The sequence below is a fragment of the Sorex fumeus genome, unplaced genomic scaffold, assembly GCF_029834395.1.
Source record: "Sorex fumeus unplaced genomic scaffold, SorFum_2.1 ptg000006l, whole genome shotgun sequence".
NCBI lineage: Eukaryota > Metazoa > Chordata > Mammalia > Eulipotyphla > Soricidae > Sorex > Sorex fumeus.
In genome coordinates, this window is record NW_026606063.1 from 43,189,353 (window position 1) to 43,214,386 (window position 25,034).

Sequence of the window (25,034 nt, forward strand, 5' to 3'; positions counted from 1 at the left end):
TCGAGGGTGGCACTGAAGAGTTTTGGTGAAATGGTATCACCCTGCCGCACCCCTCTCTTGACATCAACGATCACTTCTTTGTAGAATGGTGAGATCCTGGTAGTGAATCCGCAATACAGCTCACGGAGGATCCTGATGTATTGGGCTTGAATGCCCTGATTGGCTAGGGCTTCAATGACTGCTTCCGTCTCAACAGAATCAAAGGCCTTCTTTAAATCAATGAACGTTAAACAGAGCAGCATCTTGAACTCCCGAGAAACCTCAATGAGCTTGGTTATCGTGTGGATATGGTCGATGGTGCTGAATCCTTTGCGAAACCCAGCTTGCTCGCATGGTTGTCCTTCATCTAGTGTTCTGCCAATCCTATTTAGAATGACTCCAGTGAACAACTTGTAGATGACAGACAATAGGCAGATCGGGCGATAGTTGCCAATGTCATGGATGTCTCCCTTCTTGAACAGTAGTACGGTCCTGCTGGTTTTCCATTGGGACGGAACCTTGCATTCAGACAGGTAGCGAGTGAAGAGCCGAGCCAGTGTATTGATGAGTACTGACGGCAGGTTCTTCAGGTGTTCAGGTCTGACCTTGTCTGAGCCGGGTGCTGTTTGTTTCTTTACTGATGAAATGGCGTGTCGGATTTCGGAAGGGAGAACGTTGGGAACGACATATCCATCCTGTGGAATTTGATATGTCGGCAAGTGGACATGGTTATTGAAGAGATTTGAGTAGAAGTCATGGATAATCTTCTCCATTGCCGTTCTGGAGGATGTGATGGATCCATCAGGACGTCGGAGGGCAGTCATCCTGGTCTTGTAGTTGGCGAAGGACAGGCGAGCGTTACGAATACTTTTCCCGGCTTCTGCCGCATCTACCAGTACTTCTGCTCTTCTCTCTTTGAGGTCTTCCTTGATTGCATCTCTGCACTGCTTTGCGAGCTCGGACGTTAGCTTGCGGTTGCCTGAGGCATGTGCCAAACCACACTGGCGAATTAGCTCAAGAGTTTTCGAAGATAGGCGATTTTTTGTGGCTATCTCTCTCTTGGCATTCCTCGCACATTCATGGAGGTGCTGAACCAGTCGATCCTATTCCTTGTCAATGTTGTCAACAATGGCATCTTCCCATGTTGTCGCAATAGTACCAAAGACTTCCTAGTTGGTGGTCATTCTGGGAGTTCTCTTTTTGAACTTTGCAGCCCTTTCTTCCCCCAGTGTAGTAGTGCTTAGGGAACTTGAATTCGATATTTAAATGACCTGTGAAACCATGGTTCAGAACTAGTGCTTCTGCATAAAAGTCATGTGCTCTAGTCCACAGAATTATTTATCCGGGCCAGCCTAGAAAGTCATTCTCTCTAGATCTTTGCTTACTAATGTGTAAAATGAGGAAGATGCCCACTCAATAGCCTTATAGCCAATACTCTGACAATGCTGTGGTGAGTCACTAGTTTCTAAGTTAGGAGTGGCCATGATCATCTCTGTGTACTGTAAGAAACCTGGCAGTATTGCTGAAGGTGAATGAAAGAAACAAAAGACTGAAAAGTGGAATGATATAGAAAATACTCTTAAAGTGCAAGGAGAGGGGCTGGAACAAAGCACTGCAGGTAGGGCATTTGCCTTGCACGAGACTGACCTGAGTTCAATTCTCAGCATCCCATATGGACCCCCAAGCACCACCAGGAGTAATTCCTGAGTACGTGAGCCAGGAGTAACCCCTGTGCATCACCAGGTGTGACCCAAAAAGCAAAAAAAAAAGTGCAAGGAGAAGGAAAGACATTGAAGGAAGGGTGGAGGTGAGTAGTGGGAGGAGCAGAGAAGAGACAGATGAGAAGCAACAGGAGGCAAAGGTCAAGGCTATGTGATGGTACTAAGGAGTGATAAAGATAAATATCCAAACCTCAGAGTCAACAACACTAAAATCATGAGATTCAAACTTTGACAATCGAGCTAAAAAAGGTGCCTGTGTAAATGGCAGCCTGGGATGTGTGCAGAGGAAGGAAGAGCAGGAACCTGGGAATATGGGTGGAGGGAAGTTGACACAGGTGGTAGAATCAGTCCTGGAAACTTTTATATCTAAAGCCCAACTATGAATAACTTTGCAAATTACATTTATTTAATAAAATACAATTTATTAAAAAGAAAATAATACGGATACATCTCAAAACTCTAAAAGTATAAGTACTCTTGAAGTGTTCCAGGCCATGGTTTCTATTACTGTTTCTTGTAAAAAATTTTTTCATCAAAGCTTCAATTTAGACTCTATAACATTTATAGAGTGATCCTCATTTTCTTATCTATTTTGGTTACTGGTTGAATTATATTACCCCAATCCTTCCTGGTCCCCAGTCTATCACAAATCCACCCCAAAGATATGGTAGTCTTGGCTCATTTAGAATGTGACCTTATTTGGAGAAAAATCTTTTCTGTCATAATTAAACTAAAGTGAGGTTATAAGCCTGAGCCCCAATCTACTGTGACTGATATTCTTAGACCTGGAGGAGATTTGGACAGGTAGACACATAGGCAAAATGCCTGATGAAGATGAAAGCAGAGATCAGCACAATGCTTCTCTAAGTCTAATACCAAAATTTTTGGCCAGCCACCTGAAGCTAGAGGATAGGTGTAGAACATCCCTCAGAAGGAATCAACTTTGATTTTAGTTTTTACCTTTATTTTCAGCCATTGAATAGACAATAGAGATTGGCAAAGCTACTTAATTTGTGCTTTGTTACAGTAGCCCTAGCAAATTAATTCAATGTCTTTCTGATCTTCTGTCTTTAGACCCTTGACTTGATATGACCATGAGCAATCATTAATTTTTAATGTTATATGATATTGCTACTAGTAGTAGGGTCTACTACTGGCTCTGTATTCAGGGTTTCTTCCTGGCTGTACTTCCAGGACCTAGCTGTGCCAGGGCTCTAACCTGGACCTTTTATATGCAAAGCCTGCTGTCAGCCCTTTGAACTATCTTTGTCCTTAATCTATCTATTTTTATCCCAGCCTCATTCCTTCTCATCCTCTGCAAGGTATTAGTCTTTGCTTTGCAAAACGTAGACTCCTTCCGCATGGTTCTTAGGACATATTCTTATTTTTGGCATGTAAAAATAAGACTAATTCCACTTAGTCTCTGCTCTGTGTGATATGAAAAGTAAAAATATTTTCCAGTATCTATGCTTCCCAATACTCTTTTTTGGCCATGTGTTCTTTTGAGGAAGGGGGCCAGCTCTCAAAATAATTCTGTATTTTCAACTTTTCTTTGACATTTGAAGCTAAATCAAAAGAAAAGGCTAGTGATTTGAATCTTCTTTAGTAATTTTTCAGATTTGTTTCTGCATAATTGTTTCTGGAAACTTTTTGCATTCTTGACCATGACTATCCAAATGCATTGACTCCAAGGCATGGTTCTAACGTTGGGAACTGACTTAAAATCTGTGAAATAAAGTTAAAATAATGTGAAAACTCTGAACAATATTAAATTCTCAAGTGACTAAAGTATGCACAAAAATATAAGAGCCCAATAGGACTATACAATCTATTTGAAAATAGGTAGTTTCCCTACAGTTAAATTACTTTGTATTTCAATATGCACTTTCTCACCAAATTTCTTAATTCATATTGAAATGGAAGTTTTATTTTGAGTATAAAATGAATTGCTCCAATAATTTTTGGCCAATCTTTTATAAAATGAAGTGAAAGGAGCACACTTTGCTGTCAACCCACAGATAGACATTGACGTTGTGTTGCTGTACAATCTCTCCCATGGAAATGTAAACACAGTCTTTGTCTTAAGTGAACTCTCCTGGTAATGAGGCAATAAGACAGACACCAAACATTAATGGACAATTAAATACAATAGGTATTAAATTGGCTTTGTATCACAGTTTTCTGCATAACAGGAACTTCAGTTTGTTGTTGCAAAGTTCAATAGATTCTCCCTTTCACTCATAACTCAATTTTTCTTTCTATCTGCCTGTAATATTGGTTGTTTGATTACAAATAAGACTTCAAATGAGAAATAACAAAATGGCCCAAGGCAGGAGTTGGTGAAAGAAGCTGTCACCTTTGATGCTATGATGAAAACCTTATTCATCTGAAATTTAGATATCTAATGCTTAGAAATCATAAAAACATCAGTCTCTGGTTATTCCACTGTCTCTTCAGATTTCATTTCCCACACTTTTCTCACAAAAGGTTCACAATTTTCTGAAAGATATGAAATTTAAATGAGGCCGCTGGGAGTTTCTTTTCCTTTTCTTTTTTTTCCTGGTGGATGAGATGGAAGACATGTTTCCAGATTGGAATCAGCACAGATGTGTTTCCAATAAAATGCAGTTAGACTTCCTGACTCCATTGTTCCCTTTCTATTAGCTACAAGGAGGTACAGATGAAGTGTGAGCTCACAAGTACGGTAATAAAGTCATCATTTGCTTCTCTCCTCACGTGGAAAGGCCCTTAGTTTTGTTTTCTTCATAAGAGTGCAGATTTAATTTGAGACTAGGAAAGAAGAAGAAGGAAAAAAAAACAACTTTCCAAAGCATGAGACAATTCTCTTTAATAGGAACCATGTTTCCCCTCTAAATTATGCTATCTGTGAGTCCCTGTAAACAGGTCAGAGGTGATGAAGGTAGGCTTTGGGAGGGCTTGAGAAGCTGTGGTTGATGTTTTGGGCCATCTGGGCTCATATCTCTTGAGTTTCTTGGGATTCATGGAATATATCTGGACACAGTGAAATGTGAGAAACTCTTTAGAAAAGTAATTGTGGAAATAAATAGCAATGAATATTTATGCGTCTAGACCAGAGGTCAGAATGTTTTTTAGTTTTGAGGGCCATTAATGGGCTAAATAAGGTCTATGGGGACTTCAGGTTCTAATGGAAGGGCTGAAGGATATAGGTCATTGGGAAGTGATGAAGTAGACAGGTTCAAAGGAAGGGAGGCTGTAGACTTCATAAATAAAAGACAGTAAAGGAAAAAGAAGGATTACATATCATGAGGGAATAAACTAGTAGTTATAGGAAGCAATAACTTTTCCCTTCCCTTGTATTAAATCATTATCCTTGCTTTAAAGCAAAATTTCTGTGATTTTCCATATAATTTTAATGGCAGCTTGGATTTTCCTAAAGGTTTTCCCTCATGAAATAAAAAGATGGTGATATAAATTACTTGTGGTCAGAGTTGAAAAGACTAGGAACTTTCTTTCCAGGTGCGAACTCCCTTGAGTCAGAGGGTTAAGGAATGGTATTGTGGTAAGTGGAAGAGACTAGCCAGTTGAACATCTATATTTGCCTCTTCTACCCCCTTACTTCTGCAGTACCTCTTTTCAAGTTATGGGATCTCCAATAAAGGGGGACTGACAATAAAGTTTAGCATTGAATATCCTGATACTGGAGGCGGATATGACTTTTGCCTTTTCAGGAACAAATCTAACCTTAAATTTTGTTTGGAAATATTTGGTATGTGGGGTACAATTAATTATAGATTTTTTCCTTTAAGATAAGGCAGAAATGTTTGGAATAAGACTATATCATTGTAACAATGTCCTCCCACTGTTCATCGATTTGCTCAAGTGGGCCCAGTAACTTCAAGTGGGCCCAGTGACTTGTTACTGTCACGGTAACTGTCACTGTCCTCCCATTGTTAATCGATTTGCTGGAGCAGGCCCAGTAACATCTCCATTGTGACACTTGTTACTGTGTTTTGGCATATTGAATACATTATGGGTAGCTTGCCAGGCTTTGCCTTGTGGGTGAGATACTCTTGGTAGTTTGCTGGGCTTTCCGAGAGGGGCAGAGGAATCGAACTCGGGTTGGCCGGGTAGGCCACATGCAAGGAAAATGCCCTACCTGCTATGCTATGCTATTGCTCCTCCTGGAATAAGACTATTGGAATATTATTTAAAATTACACAAATATTTTCCAATTTCAGTTCTATTCTTTGCATAATGCACAGAATTCCCCCTGCAAAGACTGGGAGATTGTGTGTAGATTGTGTGTTCTGTTGATCTTGTTCTTATGTGTTTGTTTTGGTTTCTAATTTTTGTAACTCTGACATTACTTTACTTCCTCTATCCACCCATTCATCCACAAACAACAAGTGTTGGGGGGGGTGGATTTTTTATTCAAAGAACAGAGATTTGTATGTGCATAGAGAGATGAATGAGAAATTAGTCCTGCTTTGGGGAAGCTCACAATCCAGGGGGATAGAGAGAGAGAGAGGGAGAGAGAAGTAAACATTAATTACAACAGCATGATGAATACTCTAATAAAGTTCAGAGCAGGGTGCTCTGCTTTCCCACAGAGCTGGAGGGCAGCAATAATCCATTCTACTTTAGCCTTCTAAAGGTCTTTGATTCCTCAAAGAGTAAACTGTGAGCCCAAAATCTCAGGGGTGCTGGATTAGGTTTAGCTTCAGAATAAGTCTTGAGGTGTACATGTTCTACTGATCCAAAGACACCCAAGGAGATGACTCTGAGATTTATTCCTGTTCATGGATTTCTGAGTTTATGCCCACTCATCTACTTTTCTTCCTCAGGGCATAAATATATTCTGTATTACAGAGTACTCTGTTCTTGCACAACCCTAAATCCAATCTGCTATTTAATCTGATTCCTTTGAAGGCCTATATCTATCCAAAAGACTTTCAATTAAAACTGAAATGGATAGGGATTGATTGAATCCCTATCCCTCACTCCACGCAAAGCCAATCAAACAATAGCTTCTTAGATCATGTTGAACAAGAACTCTGAAATTTTTTCAGCTCCTTTTCTCTCTTTGTTAATTCAGAGACTGACATCTTCAAAGCCAGACTGAAAAGGCAAGCACATATGTTCAGGGAAGAAGGCTTTTAAGAAGAAGACAAAAGTAGTCAAGTTGTCTACTGGATTGTTTATTGTCTACCAGGAAGGACACTAGGAAAAGAGAAATATTAACTTGTAAAGCTTTTGTTGTCACTGAATTTTAAATATTTTAAACATCAGAATTGTATGTCATCATGGAAAACGTGCTTTTATTGATGCCACTTTGAAGCACTTTTCAAGATGAGGAGTCAACCATCAACCAAAAGAGAGGGAATGTTCTAGACTCACATGGATGTCAACCTTATACAAGCATCAAAAAACTTGATTAAAAGAAATGCTTTTGTTGTTAGTTCTACAAATTATGTAACTGAAACATATTTCTGAACCTTTTGATGACCCTGAAAATATGATTTTTAATAATTAAATTGAGAAGATAATTATTAGGACTGAAAAAACTATACTTAGATGCAACTGATATATTTATTTTTTTTACTTTCATACATTTTTAATTTCATTTTTAAGGTTTTTTTAAAAATTTAATTTAACTTTATGTTCACAGTAATTCATTACATTTAATATTCAAACATCAATCCCATCACCATTGCAACTTCCCACCACCATATTTTGAATATTTCCACATTTCCACCCCAAATCCCAAACCATGCCCCCCCAAACAGAACCTAAACAATTAATTTTGTATTGCTTGTTATGACTAATCCACTAAAAATGGCCCAATAAAGTATTCTCAGAGGAAAATGTGTGAAGATTGTTGTATTTCATCCTGGAGCCATTAAGCCCTTGTCTAAGAGATTACTAACTTATTTGTTAAACCCCATCAAGTTTTGTGTGCTACTCTTGGTACATCAGTGGTGTAGAGTATGAGAGGTTGCATGGTTACAAATGGGCCTGCATGCTTCTGGCATTCAGCAGATTCACTCATGAGTGAGGCCTATGTTGCTCTCTTCTGGGAACTTCATTTCTGAGTCTCTGAATCATGGCTGTTGATGAGATTATATGGCACCAGTGGCAGTGTGTGGGTGTGACTGCCAAGCCTGATAAACTTGGGATATGGAGGGAAGGAGGCCCATTCCCGCTCCAGGTGAATTTGGAAATTTCAGTCACAGGTCCCACATATTTCTTAGATTCACTCATGGGTGAGTCTCGTCTGAGCCTGTGAAGAGTGGCCATGGGCATGGTGACAGTTGGGTTCTGAAGGTTTTTGACTGCCAAGGCTCTGTTGGGGGTGGGGGGAAGGGAAACTCATCCGCTCGCCTCTGGGTTACCTTGGTGCAGACAGCCTGGTGCGAGGTCTGGATGTGAAAACTAATATATTTTACGTCAGAATCTACATTTAAAGGCAAAATGCCATTTTATTTTATTTTATTTTGCTTTTTGGGTCACACCCAGCAATGCACAGGGTTTACTCCTGGCTCTGTACTCAGGAGTTATTCCTGGCGATGCTCAGGGGACCATATGGGATGCTAAGAATCAAACCTGGGTTGGCCGCGTGCAAGGCAAACACTGTCCCTACCTGCTGTGCTATCTCTCCAGCCCCCAAATACAATTTTAACAAAGCATAATGGTTGCTTTATAAACTGTCATATTAAAGGCAATGGAGTGAGTTTTGAGAAAACAGGGTTGGAGTTTTTAAGTATTGGACCTGGATGAAGCAGATGTGTGTGGAAATGTTAGTCACATCCTGCCACCCCAATGAATTGGTCAGGTAGCACCAGTGACATTGACCTTACATATCACTTTATTATCTAAGTTCTGGGCCAGAGCTGGCAGTCTTTGGGGACCTGAAATTAGACAGGGGCTTAAATTTTGGCACAGTCAATCCCTGCATAAAGTATAATATCTACTATGGAAGACTCCAACAGAAGGACCAAAAAAAAATCTCTGATCCTACACCAAGCTGACACTTCTCCCAGGATAAGTACTTACCTCATCTAGAGCACTGAACATTACTGGCTCTGACAACTATCTCCCACTGCCTTTCTACACTCAGTCCTTAGCATGACTGGTTCTGTTTTGCCTGAGCCTGACACCTAATATGAATATCTCTTGAGAATTGTTTAAATTAATTAAATATTAAAGTCACATTAGTTGAAGAAAATCTATGAGAACCCTACCTCAGGAAACTAGAAGCCTGAGATACAGGGAGAAATCTTAGAGAGTCAATTCCATAAATTCCCCATTTTAATTAAAGCATATTTTTATAAATGATGTCTTAATATGCCTGTTTTGGTCACCAGCACTGCATAGAAATGTTCAAGTCTTATCTCACCACTCTATCCTAAATTTACATGCCATGTTATTTCCTGAGAAGCCACTACCATGGCTTCATGCCTTTGCTCATGCTGTTTCTTCTTCCTGGAGTGCTTCTTTTCACTTCTCTCTTTGTGAGTTCATCTCTATAATGCAAGTATATCCAAGGGTTTAGTACATCTCAGGTGTCTAATTGAGAGACCCATGTAGTGAGTGAGTGAATGGAAGTGTTTGTGATATTTGCTATGGAAAATCATGAAACATGAAATCTTAAATAATAATGAAATTAAACAATATAGTGCTAGACTTTGGAAGGGTGGCAACATATTTGAAGGTCAGAAGGGAGGAACCATAGGTGGAGAAATCATCAGTTATAGGGATGGTGGGGAACATGGGTTTTGGGTAAGGGGAAATATGACTAATCACATAAAAAGTTTTATTCAAATAAATTATGGAAATATGGGGCTGGACTGATAATTTGGTGTGGCAGGCATCTGCCTTGCACATAGCTGACCTGGGTTTGATCCTGGGCACCCCATATGGTTCCCTGAGGCTTGTTGAAAGTTATCACTAACTGCAGAGCCAGGAGTAAGCCTTGAATTCCACTGGGTGTGCCCAAGCAAAAATAATAATAATTTTTTTAAAAAAGGTAGGAAATAATGCTTGAAAGGCCCATATTGCTGAGTCCCTTGAAAAATTTGGAAGAGAGGAAATAGATGGCGGGAAGCTAACTGGAAAACCTAGAGGAATTTGAAAGGAATTGAATGCCGGATTTGGTTATAGATGATGGTAGGAGAATCAAGATTTTTTTTTTAATCAGTTGACTTGGCATTGAGAACATATAAAAGTTTGGTGGAAATTTAGATAAATTTACTTTATCCTCAAAGATTCTTTTTATGTTTTCTTTTCAACTGCAATTAACTTGTTAACATTTTTTCTTTTAGGAACCACGATTTTCAATACTATTTATGATAGGATTTCAGGCATAAAACCCTCCATCTGAGTGTCCACTTCCCTCCATTATTATCCTCATATTCTTCCCACCCTTTTATTGGCTCCTGCACCTTCCCCATGACAGTCAGTTTCCTACTGAAGGCCAGTTCTCAGTTCATGATTAGACAGCAAATTCTGTCTTGTGAGTAAAACAGAATCTAAATGAAGGATGATCTGGGGCCCTGGCTGGATGCATCTCAGCAATACAGGCACACATACCTTTCTTATTTATTGCTAAAAATGTTAGGAGTTTTTTTTTTTGCTGATTCTTTGTTTTAAAGTGCTGCAAATTTTCTTGTCTGAATCATATTTATTTGTAATGTTTGTCTTCACATGCCTTCCTAACTGCCTATTATCAAATGCTTTTAATCTTTTCCTTAATGATGGATATAAAATTGTATCTCATTTTAATTTCATTTGCATTTCATTAATGAGTAATACTGAACATTATTTATGTATAAATTAGCCATTTACATTTATTTTTATATGTTCATCTATTATTGCCCTCTGCTTATTTTTTCTAATAGGATTCTTTGTCTTTTTTTATGTATGTATAATAGCTTATTTTTAATAACAAAACTGGTTTTGTTCATCACAGCCAACTTCAAAAGCCCAAATTTTTGTACATTTAAAAATTTATATGGATTATCAAACTGTCCAACCTGTTAACATTCTGGGTATTTAGAAGTCAGCAAGAGCAGTTTTTATGTTTTCAAAATATTTAATTCTTGAGTGCTTTTCTTAATTTACAATAAGAGAATAAAAATATTAAAAACATATCTTGAGCTTTAAAAAATCTATGTCTTTTGGGTACTAGAGAGATAGTACAAAAAATAGACTGCTTGCAAATGCCTTGCAAATGCCTCGTCAGGGTTCGATCCCCAGCACCCTATATGAATTCCTTACCCCAGAAGGAGTGATTACTAAGCGCAGAGCCAGGAGTAAGCTGAGCACAACCAGGTGTGCCCTCCCCTTCTCAAACAAACAAAAACAAGCATCTGTCTGTTTTTTTGGTGCTTCTATTTTTCTAAACCACACAAAAATAAGATAAAGATTTTTTTTTTTGCACGCATTTTGGGTCACACCTAGCAATGCTCAGGGGTTACTCCTGGCTCTGCACTCAGGAATTACTCCTGGCAGTGCTGGGGGACTATATGGTATGCAGGGAAATGAACCTAGGTTGGCCATGCAAGGCAAACACCCTACCCACTGTGCTATCACTCCAGCCCCAAATAAAGAGGTTTTTATAGACCCCCTTAAATTTTTTTCTTTTAGTAGAGGTCTTGCTTAGTGATTACTCTATGGACTGAGTGCTTATTCTATGACACGTTGGCAACCCTATGTCACTTTAGCAATACTAGTAGACAAAAGCTAGGCTTCCTGGAAAGCCTTCACTATTTTCACTACCAGGTTTGGAAATCAAGTTCTAACCATAAGTGGAAAAACATCAACAAACAAACTTGCCTAAACCATGATGAGTTCCTAGCTACTCATCATATCTCTATTACTAATGACTTAAAAGAGTGTTCAATTCTAGGGCATATACTGGGGGGACTGTAAAGGGATTGTCCCTTTTTAGGGAATGCAAGAACCAAATTATCATAGTTATGGTTGCACATTCCTGGGCATACAACTAAGTGACTTTCCTTTATTGGGTTCCCATAATTTAGTTCTCAAGTCTTAAATAAGCCTTTGAATCATTTATGTGAGGGTCAGATCAAAAATCTGTCTGGTGGAAAGGGCACCAGAACAGAGTCAGACTCAATCCTTCATTGATTTTATCATATATGGTCTCAGATAACTGAATTCACTTTGTTGGAATTAAGACATTATGTGACTCTTAATGTGTGATTTTTAGACTCAGTTCTATTAAAATCCTAGGGTATTAACTGTTTTGCAAGCCTTCTATCTAAATTTCTCTAAATGATTATGTGTGTGTGCTCACATGTGTGTGTGTATGTGTGTGTGTGTGTTGGTCCATACTCAGTTGTTGTCAAGGCTTACTCTTGGCCCTGGATCAGAGGACTATCGAGGGAACTGGTGACGGAACCAGGGTTGTTCATGTGCAAGGCAAACACCCTATCCACTATACTATCCTTATGGCTCATTAGTGACTGCATTTTGACTATTTGGAAGCACTGAAATAAAAATAGCATACATTTATAGATATTTTATTTCAAATTTTAACACATTTAAAAATTCAGAATAAAGTATGCCACTAGATTTGCTTGGTTGGAACAAACATCAGAATAATATCCCCCCACCCAGTATACATATTTGGTGAGCAACATTGGTAGTCCAGATTGATCTGTTAGTCTCTCTTAAATACTGATGTGACTGCTACATACCTCCATTGTCATAAAATGGCACAGATACATTTGTGACCACTGTGCATTTGCATGGCACGGTTCAGAGCAAGATCCAGCTGATGTACATTTTTTTCTTTTATGATCTTTTCTTGTTTGTGCACACAAAACTGATTTGTTTGCATCTTGAAAATATCACATTAGAGAGAAAGCAAATGATTCCATTCTGACTTTATCATTAAAAAATGCAAGAATTTATTAGGTGTTGCTAACAATTCAACTTTGAAGTAGATATTTTCTACTACTTTTCTTGTAAGCTTCTGGATGAATTCAGCTGAGCAAAATCCAAGTGCTAAGGCAAATTGTTTAAAAATAAAACAATACAAAACAACTACCATTTGTGACCATTGAGCCAGATGAATCAGTATTTTCTAAATATTGTGAAACTAAACCCAAATAAAATAATGAATTGAATACTGAGTATATTATTGTGATTATTCAAAACTTTTGTAGTTATCAAATCATTTCATAGTTGTCAGCAATATGGCTTATGGTATCTGAATGAATGAAGTAGAGTACATTTCTGTATAGGCTTTAAATACTAGAATTTCACACAATAATTCATTTGGTTTTGTTGGTATTTTGTTGTTGTTGTTGTTGTTTTGGGGCCACATCTGGCTGTGTTCTGCACTTGCATCTGGCTTTGTGCTTAGGGATCACTCCTGATAGGGCTTGGGGTATCACATGCAATGCTGAAGAATAAACTGAAGTCAATTGCATGCCAAGCAGGCAGCTTACTATGTATACTATCTTTCTGGCCCGATAGTTTATTATTATTGTTATTATCATTATTAACTGATTTTTGTCACACCTAATGATGCTTAAGCCTTACTTTTGGCTCTTTGCTCAGAAATAACTCCTGATGGTTCTTGTGGAGCAATACATGGTTTCAGGGCTCAAACTAGGATTGGTTACATACAAGGTAAGCATCGTATCTTCTGTACTATTTCTCCAGCTCAAGATTAAATTTTTATTAAAGTTACCTTTGCTTATGAAAGATAAACCTCCTGATCAGATGATCTCAGAGATTCCTTGCACGTGGTGTGAGCAAGGTACTAGGAAGGGAGAAAGTTATGATTCATGTTTGGAGATTTGAGGGAAGAAAGGGGACCTGATACACACACTCTTTGACTTTGGTTTTAGAGCTTCCCTCAATATTTCAAATAATGACTGTTTAGTTACATACAACTCTGAAACAAATCTCTTTTGCTAGCTGCACCTAATAGTGGTGAAGAAGGAATGGGCTATAGAACTGGGGATGGATGTGAGTGTGAATGCTAGGAGCTGGGGGTAATATGGTCCTCTTGCCTCCAGCACAGGGGATCTACAAAGCTGGAAACTGGGACCCTGGTTTGTGTCAACTGCCACCTTTAGAAATCTTCTTATCAGAGTTTAGTATACTCCAAAACTTCCTTAGTTATGGGGGCACTATGACCTGGATTTAACCACTGGCTCAGGGCAGCCCTCAAAGGGTCATGGGAAACATAGGACAGAGAGTACCTGGAGTTGCACAGTGTCTGCATCTGTTTTATGCTAATGTTCCTCTTCTTCAGATAAGAAATAAGGGTTGGATTTAGAATACTACAGGGTGATCACTCTCAGGGATTGGGATAAATTCACTAGAGTTGATAAACTCATGGGAATAAATTCACCCACTAAGATGATTGTAAGGACTGAGTACTTTGTCAGGACTAGTTAAATTGAAGTACTGTTCCTCTGACTGACCTTTGCTATTGTATTACTTAGGATAAACATTCACCTACTTACAGAGATTTTAAACAAAAGCAAATTAAAACACTTCATTTTTCTTTCTTAAAAATCCCAGAAGCAGGAAGCTCTGAGTTGCTATAGGGCTCTGAGTTACTGTAGGGCTCTGTTCCAGAAGAATGCCCAATGATTTAGCTTTGCCCTTCTATGACGATTCAAAATGATTCCCCTACATTTATGATACAGAAAAGAGGGAAAAATGAAAAGGGATGTTAACCCTTTAGAAACTCAGCTTGAGAGTTTGGCACATCACTTCTATTCACATTCTCTTGTTCAGAACTTGGTCATACAGTCATAAATATCTGCATGGAGCTGAGATATAGAGTTTTTAGTCTATGTCCTGTGCTCAGATAAAATAGTGTGTCCCATAAAGATTGGGGGATAATTGGATGATTCTTAATTACTTGATGTTACTAACAAAACAATCATTGTTACTAGTTGTAACCTGGTCTCCAACACAGAAATACACCACATAGTTTTCATCAAAGAGGCTTGGAGGAATAGGGTACAGAGGGATGCTCTTCAATTCATTGTTGGTGTTCTCATGCCACCAAGATCAGTGTTTATGTGTCTCAGAGATGAACATTGAAATTTTGTTCTTTTTCTGGTGTTGGGGGGGCATTACTGACTCATTACTCAGGATTTCTCATGTTTGGGTGTCCACGTGTATTGGGATTGAACCCAGATCTCTGGCTTGCAAAGCATGTGTTCAGATTATTGAACTATGTCTATGGCCCAGTGACTGGAATATTAACTGATCTCTCTGACTTCCTAAGAATATCAAGTTGAAATAGGATGATTGATCTATATTCATAAAGACCCCAATTGATGGTCTAGATCGGAGAATTTCAAGCCATGTACATGTAGATGCCCTAGGATAGATATTCTAGTCTTATGGGATCAGGCAGAAGGAATACAAAGTGAGGATTTTTTTTTCATTACCCTTTGCAGGTACTGAGATCACTGCTCTGTGTGTATATATATACTGTCACTGTCCTCCCATTGTTTATTGATTTGCTCCAGCGGGCCCAGTAACGTCTCCATTGTGACAATTGTTACTGTGTTTGGCATATTGAATGCATCATGGGTAGTCTGCCAGGCTTTGCCGAGTGGATGAGATACTCTCAGTTGCTTGCCGGGCTCTCCGAGAGGGGCGGAGGAATCGAACTTAGGTTGGCCATGTTGCAAGGCAAACACCCTACCTGCTGTTCTATTGCTCCAGCCCATATACATATATAATACATATTATATACATATAAGCATATATTTTCTAAATTGAATCATTATGAGATACAGTTACAAAACTTTCATGTTTGAGTTTCAGTCATACAATGATTGAACACCCATCCCTCCTCCAATGTACGTACAGTTTTTACCATCAATGTTCCCAGTATGCCCCCCCTTTCCAACCCTCCCCCTGCCTCTATGGCAGACAATTTCCCCCACACTCTCTCTCTACTTTTGGGTATTATGGTTTGCAGATATTGAGAGGCTATCACTTTTGGTCCTTTATCTACTTTGGTCCTTTATCTACTTTGAGCACACATTTACCATCCCAAACGATTCCTTCAACCATCATTGACTTAGTGATCCCTTCTCTATTCTCTATTCTAGCTGAATTCTCCCCCAGCTCATAAGGCAGGCTTCCAACTGTGGACCAATATTCCTGGCTCTTGAGTCTACTGTTTCTGGGTGTCAGTCAAACTAAACTCCTGCTGTCATACTCATTTTTATTTTAACTCTTTATTTATTTATTTAATAATTCAGCCTAAAATATAGTTTTTGCACTTCTGACAGCTTGCCAGAATTCAAATGCTCATAATTCAGAAGCAGGAATTAAATAAATACTATAGTAAATATTAAGACTATGATGAGTTAAAAAATTTGTTTGTGTGATAGGTAATAGCAATGATCATGATTTTGCAGGGAAATAATTACATTTAAAAATAATAAGATAATGCTGGAATTCAAAAGTTTAAACCATTAAGGGAATCATATGGAGTGATAGCATAGCGGTAGGGTGTTTGTTTGCCTTGAGCACAGCCAGCCCGGCCGAGCCGGGTTCGATTTCTCCGCCCCTACAGAGAGTATTCAATAAGCCAAACACAGTAACAAGAAGTCTCACAATGGAGACGTTAAATAGATGAACAATGGGAAGACAGAGTTTGTGTTTGTTTATGGTTTTAAAGAATTACTAACAACTGGATAGGGAAAGGTCATCTTCCTATTGGAATAGAAGGGAAAGCAGAAAAGTTGGAAACAGATATGGAAGGATGGGTGGGTCTAAAAGGAAGAATAATTAATTAGTTTTTGATTGGTTGTATTTTCTTGGTAAAATATTAATGGATATTCACTTATCACTTAATCACTTAACTTCCCGTTAGTCATCGATTTGCTCGAGTGGGTGCCAGTAACGTCTCCATTTGTCCCTGTCACGTGCTAGTGTAGCCCAATGGCATCTGTTCGCTCTGGGAACATGAAGAGCCTCAAACCGATCGTTCGTGATCTTCACGAAGAAGTCTGATCATCTGGTAGGTGGGCGGCCACGCGGTCTTTTGACATCCCGTGGAATCCAGTCAGTAACAGCTCTAGTCCAGCGGTCATCTTTAAATCTCATTACGTGACCAGCCCATCTGACTTTTGACACCTTGGCAAATGAGACAGTGTCCCTGATTCTTGATCGTTGACGGATGTCGGAACTCCGGATTTTTTCTCTCATTTGAGTGAAACGTGATATTCCAAGCATAGCTCTTTCCTTTTTTTTAAATTTTTTTTTAAATTTTTTTATTATTAGTGAAACACCATGAGGTACAGTTGTAGATTTACAAATTTTTGTGCTTGGATCTCGGTCATACCACGATCAAATACCCATCCCTTCACCAGTGGCCATTTTCCACCACCAGGATAATATCCCTCCCCCCCATCCCCCCATCCCCCCCTGCCACTGCGGCAGGGCATTCCCTTTTGTTCTCTCTCTCCTTTTGCGTGTTGTGATCAGCAAAAGAGGCATTGAGTGGTGAACATGTTCAGTCCAGTCTACTTTCAACCTGCATCTCCCCTCCTGGGAGGATCCTCCAAACACCCTCCATTTGGTGTTCCCTTTTCTATCTGAACTGTCCTTTCCCCTAGAATACCCGGCTGGCCTCTAAGCGACCAAGCATAGCTCTTTCTATTCTTCTTTGGGAGACCTGAATAGCGTTCTCATCCTGTTTGCATAGGGCCCAGGTCTCTGAGGCATATGTTAATGCAGGAAGAACAGTGGAATCAAAGAGATGTGCTCGGAGCCGGAGGTTCTTCGTCCTCTTAGCTATTTCATGGATATTCATGGGGTGGCAATAGGAGGGGAAGGGATGGCCATTTTGGATAGTTGTAAGTAAATTTACTAGCAAATGCAAAGGGGCTTATGACCAATGTTATGGACTCACTTGAAGTCTGCAGATTTAGTCTTAGGAAAGACCAATCCACTTGGTTGCTTTATTTTCCCAGCTATGTCTGGATACTGTAGCACTGTAACACTGCCCTCCCGCTGTTCATCGATTTGCTTGAGCGGGCACCAATAACATCTCCATTATGAGACTTGTTGTTACTGTTTTTGACATATCGAATATGCCACAAGAGCTTGCCAGGCTCTGCTGTGTGGGTGGGATACTCTCGGTAGCTTGCCGGGCTCTCCGAGAGGGACAAAGGAATTGAACCCAGGTTGGCTGCTTGCAAGGCAAACACCCTACCCGCTGTGCTATCGCTGGATACTAGGGAGCTAAAATCAGAGAGTTGAATTTTTACTATATGCTGGGCTTTCTTCACTTGCAGGTCAGAACCCATTCTCTATCTTTCTCTGAGTTGGAGCTCTGGGAAGCTGACATTTATGAATAACTCAGTAGATCCCTTGGCTTCTAGAGTGGGATTAATCAATAGCAGGCATAGACAGGAAACAGAAGAGCAGCAGGTAGTAAGGTGTTTGTAGTTGCCTCTCTACCCCTCCCTCTCACCTACGCCATGACAGCATCCTCTACAAAGGCCCTTGTTCTTACACCTCTTCTTACAGGAAAACCTTCTTATAGCTAAAGCTCTCAGAAATCACCAATACCTCTTAATGCATCCCCAAGTAATGCTCACATTACTGTTACTATTTAGAGCGTTTCTTTACCCCTAACTCATTTCCCTTTGCTGCCTACACTGTTAGAAACAACCTGTTTATCAAACTCTCTTTATTCTTTGCTTTTTCAATTACTTGGTAAGTCCTTGGCTGATAAAAACCTGCTTGGATATGGTTAGAAAAGACTTAAGAGAAAGCAGGGAATACGGAATTTGTGTGCGTGTGTGTGTGTGTGTGTGTGTGAAACAAGGGATGAGTGATGATGGAACAAAAATTCTAAGCTAAGTATAGAGGGTCTGATTGACTGAAAAAGCGGTGGATCCTTTTGGAAAGTCCTAGAGGGGACAGGGTATTTTGGGAATCAGGATACTAATTGACGGAACTAAAAACTAGGAACTCTACTTAGGGAGTTGAGCACTTGAAATAGAAAACTAGTGATTGATTCCATTATTGATAAAATACCCAGATCCCTAGTTCTTAGCTCTGAATCTTTTTAAAAATTATCAGGATAGTTTTCACTCCTGAGAATCTAATTACAAATGGTCTTTGTGGATCTTGGGGATTATAATTATAAAAACAACAACAAAACTGTTTCAAATAATTTAGATGTATGGCCAGCATTGCAAATCACAAATCTATAGTCAAGACAGAGCAGTTGGTTTAGACAGAGAGATACCAAGCCTGTGTGAGGCAGTGAGAATCTAGAAGCTTGGAAGAAACTTCTGTGGAGTCTCTAATAGTGATAGAGTTTGAGTTGAAAAAAATTCGATGAGTCAGACGCTAAAAAGGGGAGGTTGGCTGTATTTGGAAGGACTTGGATGTTTAAGTTTCTCTGAGTCAAATCACTGACCCTTAGCATGAGGGCAATGTCACCAGGTGGGGTTGCTTTTAGCAAATGAGGACTTCACCCCTCTACTAACCACCTAGTCTATATATTTTTTTTTATTATTAACTTTTAGTTTTTCTTTTTTTGTTGTTTTGGGAAACCATACATGATTCATGGACTTCAGTGCCTTACCCAAATCCAATTTTCTTGAAAGCAATTCCTGTTTTTGATCTTTTTTTTCTAATTTTAAATCTTTTTTCTCTAATCATCAATAAGATATACCTCTCTCCTACTCCTTTGGGGCCCCATGGGTGGGGAGAGGGGATTGATAAACTCCAGGGGCTTATTTATAGCTTATACCATCCTCTGGCAGTCGAAGACCTCCAGGACCAGCCACCACCATGCTGAGACCACTCTCCGCACACCTGAAGGTACTGGCAGAGGGACAAATCCACGCGGGTTCCGGGACCGAGATCTCCCAGACTACTTGGATTGGAGTTGAGCATCCTCCACCCAGATCCTCCAAATTCCAGTAGGCGGGGGTCACACCCACCACCTGGCCCCCTGGTGCCGTGTAAACCCATCAAAGGCCAAGACTCAGAGACTATAAAATCCAGCTCCCGGAACCACGCGGTCGCATTTGCGGCCGCGCGACATCTTATCAGGACATCTTTTTTTTTTTTTTTATTTATTTATTGAATCACTGTGGGAAAGGTTACAAAGCTTTCAGGTTTATGTCTCAGTCATGCAAATATCAAACACATTTCCCTTTACCAATACTTATTTTTTCCCATGAAGAACCCCAATAAAACCCCACCCCCCACCCCTCCCCGTCCCTGTGAGGCAGATGAATTCTAGTTAACACTCTATCCGCTTTGACTAGATTGTTTCAATAAAAGATTCACCACTATTATTTAGAGTTTACCCCCCCCCCCAATCAGACATGCTGAAAAAGCATTGTGAAGTGATTTGCTTTCTACAGCTGGGTTCAAGAATTAAATGTTGGTTTTGGATTTCTGCTATTTTACCTATTGACCCTGGAAGTATTTCTACTGAAAGTCAGATAGTTAAGAAATTGGTTTCTGTGTTCTGGAGTCGTGGCCGTGCTGGAGAGCCGCTCGTGGGGGGCAACTGGTGGCCTCGGTAGGGCATGAAGGGCGGAGCGAAACGCCCCCCTTCCCATGAGGTTTTAGTTGCCCCCACACTCCCGGCTCATACCTGCTGTCCACAAGGCTCCCATGTGGCCGCCATCTTTCTTTCCAGAGAGGAGAGGGCGAATGGGGCAACACCCTTTCCCCTCCGGCAGACTTGATGGGCTGGATCAACGCATAGTCCGTTCACTTTTCTGCTCCAAGCTGCTGGGTTCTGCATTAAGTCCTTGTGCTTCTGGGGCCATGGCCGTGCTGGAGAGCCGCTCGCGGGGGGCGACTTGTGACCTCGGTAGGGCGTGAAGGACGGACTGGAACGCCCCCCGACCCATGAGGTTTTAGTCGCCCCCACTCCCCCGGCTCATACCTGCTGTCCACAAGGCTCCCATGTGGCCGCCATCTTTCTTTCCAGAGAGGAGAGGGCGAATGGGGCAACACCCTTTCCCCTCCGGCAGACTTGATGGCCTGGATCAATGCATAGTCCATTCACTTTTCTGCTCCAAGCTGCTGGGTTCTGCATTAAGTCCTTGTGCTTCTGGGGCCGTGGCTGTGCTGGAGAGCCGCTCGTGGGGGGCAACTGGTGACCTCGGTAGGGCGTGAAGGACGGACCGGAACGCCCCCCTTCCCATGAGGTTTTAGTCGCCCCCACACCCCCGGCTCATACCTGCTGTCCACAAGGCTCCCATGTGGCCGCCATCTTTCTTTCCAGAGGGAGGAGGGCGGAAGGGAGCAACACCCTTTCCCCTCTGGGCAGAAATGATTGCCTGGATTAACGCATAGTCCTTTCACTTTTCTGCTCCAAGCTGCTGGGTTCTGCATTAAGCCCTTGTGCTTCTGGGGCTGTGGCCGTGCTGGAGAGCCGCTCGTGGGGGGCAACTGGTGACCTCGGTAGGGCGTGAAGGACGGACCGGAACGCCCCCCTTCCCATGAGGTTTTAGTCGCCCCCACACTCCCGGCTCATACCTGCTGTCCACAAGGCTCCCATGTGGCCGCCATCTTTCTTTCCAGAGAGGAGAGGGCGAATGGGGCAACACCCTTTCCCCTCCTGCAGACTTGATGGCCTGGGTCAATGCATAGTCCGTTCACTTTTCTGCTCCAAGCTGCTGGGTTCTGCATTAAGTCCTTGTGCTTCTGGGGCCGTGGCTGTGCTGGAGAGCCGCTCGTGGGGGGTGACTGGTGACCTCGTTAGGGCGTGAAGGACGGACCGGAACGCCCCCCTTCGTTATCAGGACATCTTTTATGACATCTTATTATCTCATTCCTACTTTGGACAAACTTGCAGGCTATCGAATGTAGCCTGCCCACAGGGCAGAGTCTGGCAAACTCCCCGTGGTGTACCCAATATGCCAAATACCAGTAACAATGATGGGTCTCATTCTCCTAGAGAGCCTTGAATATAATCTCAGGGTTAGGATGAAAGAGACGTTACTGGGGCCTGCTCGAGGCAATCGACGAATAACAGGATGATGAAATGAAAATGAAAAACCATCCTATTATAAGATTGTATATTGGTAGGGGCTTCCCATATTGCAACACACAGAGTATGACAGGAGAAACGCAGTCATTCAAATCCTCTCTGCACACAGGTCAGTATGTGTAATCCTGGCCAGTTTGTAGAGAACAGGACATTCTGCTGAAAGTTTAATTGTTTCTCTCTTTCTCTCTCTGTCTCTCTTTTTTGTTCTTACATGCATGCCATTGTGGGCTATTTAAATCAAATCCTCTTCTATAACTGAGTACAAAATCAGCACATTTCTGGTTTTGCTCTTTCCAAAGATAATTTCTGCTGTTTAATGAGATCTGAGAATGAAGTCAGGCATGAGCAGGAGAAAGGTCACAGTGTGTGCTCACAGGTATATTAACTACTGTTGGTACTGACATCAGTCTCCTTCCAAGAGGACAGAATTAAGCAGCAAATAGTAAATATGTTCAATGGCACTTTATTGCAAGAAGGACCATTTACAATGAAATAAGAATATGAGAATGGTTTCAAAGAGAAAATGGGAATGCTTACAAATAGAACACATCTTAACTGTTAGAGTAGGAATGTGATTCCAGTCAAGGTTAATGGGGAAACGGTTAATGAAGGGTACAGATTCCAAAGCTGCATGATGCCATATTGTATCTCACAGAGGTAATTAATACTAGAGACTCTGGCTAAATGGACACATTATACACAGCAGACAACTTGAAATTCTGCACACCATATAGAGAGCTCCTCTGTATGCTTTATGACTCACCCTAATTCTGACAGTGTGACATTTGAGGACATGCTTTTCACCGTCTTTCTTCATGGAGTCAGGATAGTGGGAAGAACAAGACAGGAAGGAAAGAGAGGAAGTTCCAGCCCAGATGAGATTGTGAAGAGCTGGTGTGTGACCTTGGGGAACTGACTTCTGACTTCTCTTTGGCTAAATTTTTCATTTGTAAAATAAAGGGGTTGGATCAAATAATTCATAAAAAGTCTTTTTCAGTTTGAATTCTGAAAGTATGTATTTGATTAGCATATAATCTAAACCCTATGCATATCTTTTCCATAATGGACATATACAGTTATATATCTGGGTAAAGTCTTACATATATAATTACTGGTATGCGTGAACAATTACCTACATTTACCTATTCGTGGCATATATGTGTATTTAGGAATTAACTTTCCTTTTATTTTTTAAATTACATACCTCTGAAGATTCACGGCCCCCAAAGCTTCCCTCTCTACAATCCATGTTCATGGTTTTCAATCTTTCTGCCCCATCTCCCCCAAAGAGATAGCTAGCATTTCATAAAACTGAAATGCCTGGGATTAAGGTGAATTTGAGTGAAAAAACTTTCTTAGCCTCTTGGTTGCAGGATTATCTGTCCCTAAGATACACCTTTTGGGATCTCATTCTCTTGCTCCAAACCCCCCAGGTGGGTGTTTAGAAGACTAAGACTCTTAGTGGCAGGTGAGGGAAGGAATGGGCATCAGGTTACAATCTTTACATTTAGTTGTCCCTTGGCTGTCTGGATTCTCCCCCTTTTACCCACTTGAGTAGATGGGGCTTAAAAGCAGGACATTTTCACACACTAGTTTTTCATCTCAATGATCATCTTATTGACAGGCATTGCCTTAGCTCGAGAGTTCTCTCTGTTCAGGCCTGTTTGAGGATGGCATCCCCAGGGCAGATTCCATTCTTATCCTAGACTCAGAACTCACTTTGCTGCCTTTTAAAATTCCCAGGTGCAACTTCTTTATTTCTTTCTCACCTTCAATGAACTCTCTTACCTGTTCTTACTTTTTTTTTTTTAATTTTGCCCCTGACAGAAGAAAACAAAACAAAGAAAAGGAACCCTTCCAGAGGTAACAGACTTTTAAAATCACTCTTTCCTTATAGACAATTAAAACGCAAAAAAACCCCACAAAACCTTCCTGCTGTTCCAAATGAAGTAGCTTTAGAAAGGCTAACAAAGGGTTTGGTTTGGTGCAGTGGTGGCTTGACTTGCATGCAAATCCCTGGCTTGGGTCTTATGTCCCAGATGTGATCCCAACTGAAATGATGAGCCGCGAACAATCAAACTAAAAATGGTGACTTTCAAGATTGCAGGTTGGGGATGGGAGAGTAGGAGAGGAAATCTGGCAACACTGATGGAGGGATATTGACACTGGTGGCAAGATTGATGAGGAAACACAGTGCGTCTAACTAAAACCCAACAAGAAATAACTTCATAAATCACAGTGTTTTCTAATTTAAAGAAAATTAGAAAAATAAAAGATACATGTTCAAGACAATGTATGGACTTCTCCAGAGTGGAGAGAGCCTAAAACACATATCTCAAAGGGGGATGCTAATGGCATGTACATGGGCAACCGTGCCCGGCAGCATGGTCTGTGGCAGCATGGACACCAGTATCATGCATGAGCTGGCAACATATTCTCTGAGGCAAGCATGTTCATCCTCTGTCCAAGCTGGTTTGTATATAACTGTCCTCCCGTTGTTCATCGATTTGCTCGAGCGGGCACCAGTAATGTCTCCGTTGTGAGACTTGTTACTGTTTTCAGCATATGCCAGGAGAAGCTTGCTAGGCACTGCTGAGCTGGTGGGATACTCTGGTGGCTTGCTGGAAGGACGAAGAAATCAAACCTGGGTCAGCCTCTGTGGTGTGCAAGGCAAAGGCCCTACTGTGCTCTGGCTCCAGCTGAGTTTCCTTAAACTGACCCCCACCCCTTGCTGGGGGATTGCCCCAGGTGAGCTTGGAGCAATTGATGGTCTTCTTTGATAATCATTACCTGGGCTTTGTTAGTGTGGAGGGGAGGGGTGTTGGAGGTGGGGGTGGTGAAAGGGGGGCTGTGTATCCAGCCACCTCTCCTCTCAGAATGCCTCCTAACACTTGACCTGTAATTCTGCATCTCAATGACTTTGCGCTCCCAAGGATGGGTCCTTTAGGACTGTTTCAGGTTTCAGAGACAGTTTTCCAAAATACATTACCAGGGTCCCCTAACTACCTGCCAGACACACCGTCAAAAACAAAAGGGAAGAGGAGGGAAAGGGTAAAAAAAGTCTGTCAAGTTCCAAATTAGGGGGTGGGGAGGTGGGGGGGTGGGAGGGTGGGAGAGGATCTCACAGTGGCAACTCTCTACATGAAATCCCTAGGTAACTTCTCCTTGCACAAAGTAACATTTTGAAATGTCCCAGGAGCCAAGTTACTTGAGGACATTGATGCTGTAGAATTGCAACTATTGATCGTGCTATAGAATGTGTTAGGAGCCTTTCACTGAGCTGACTCCCAAAGAAAACAGAG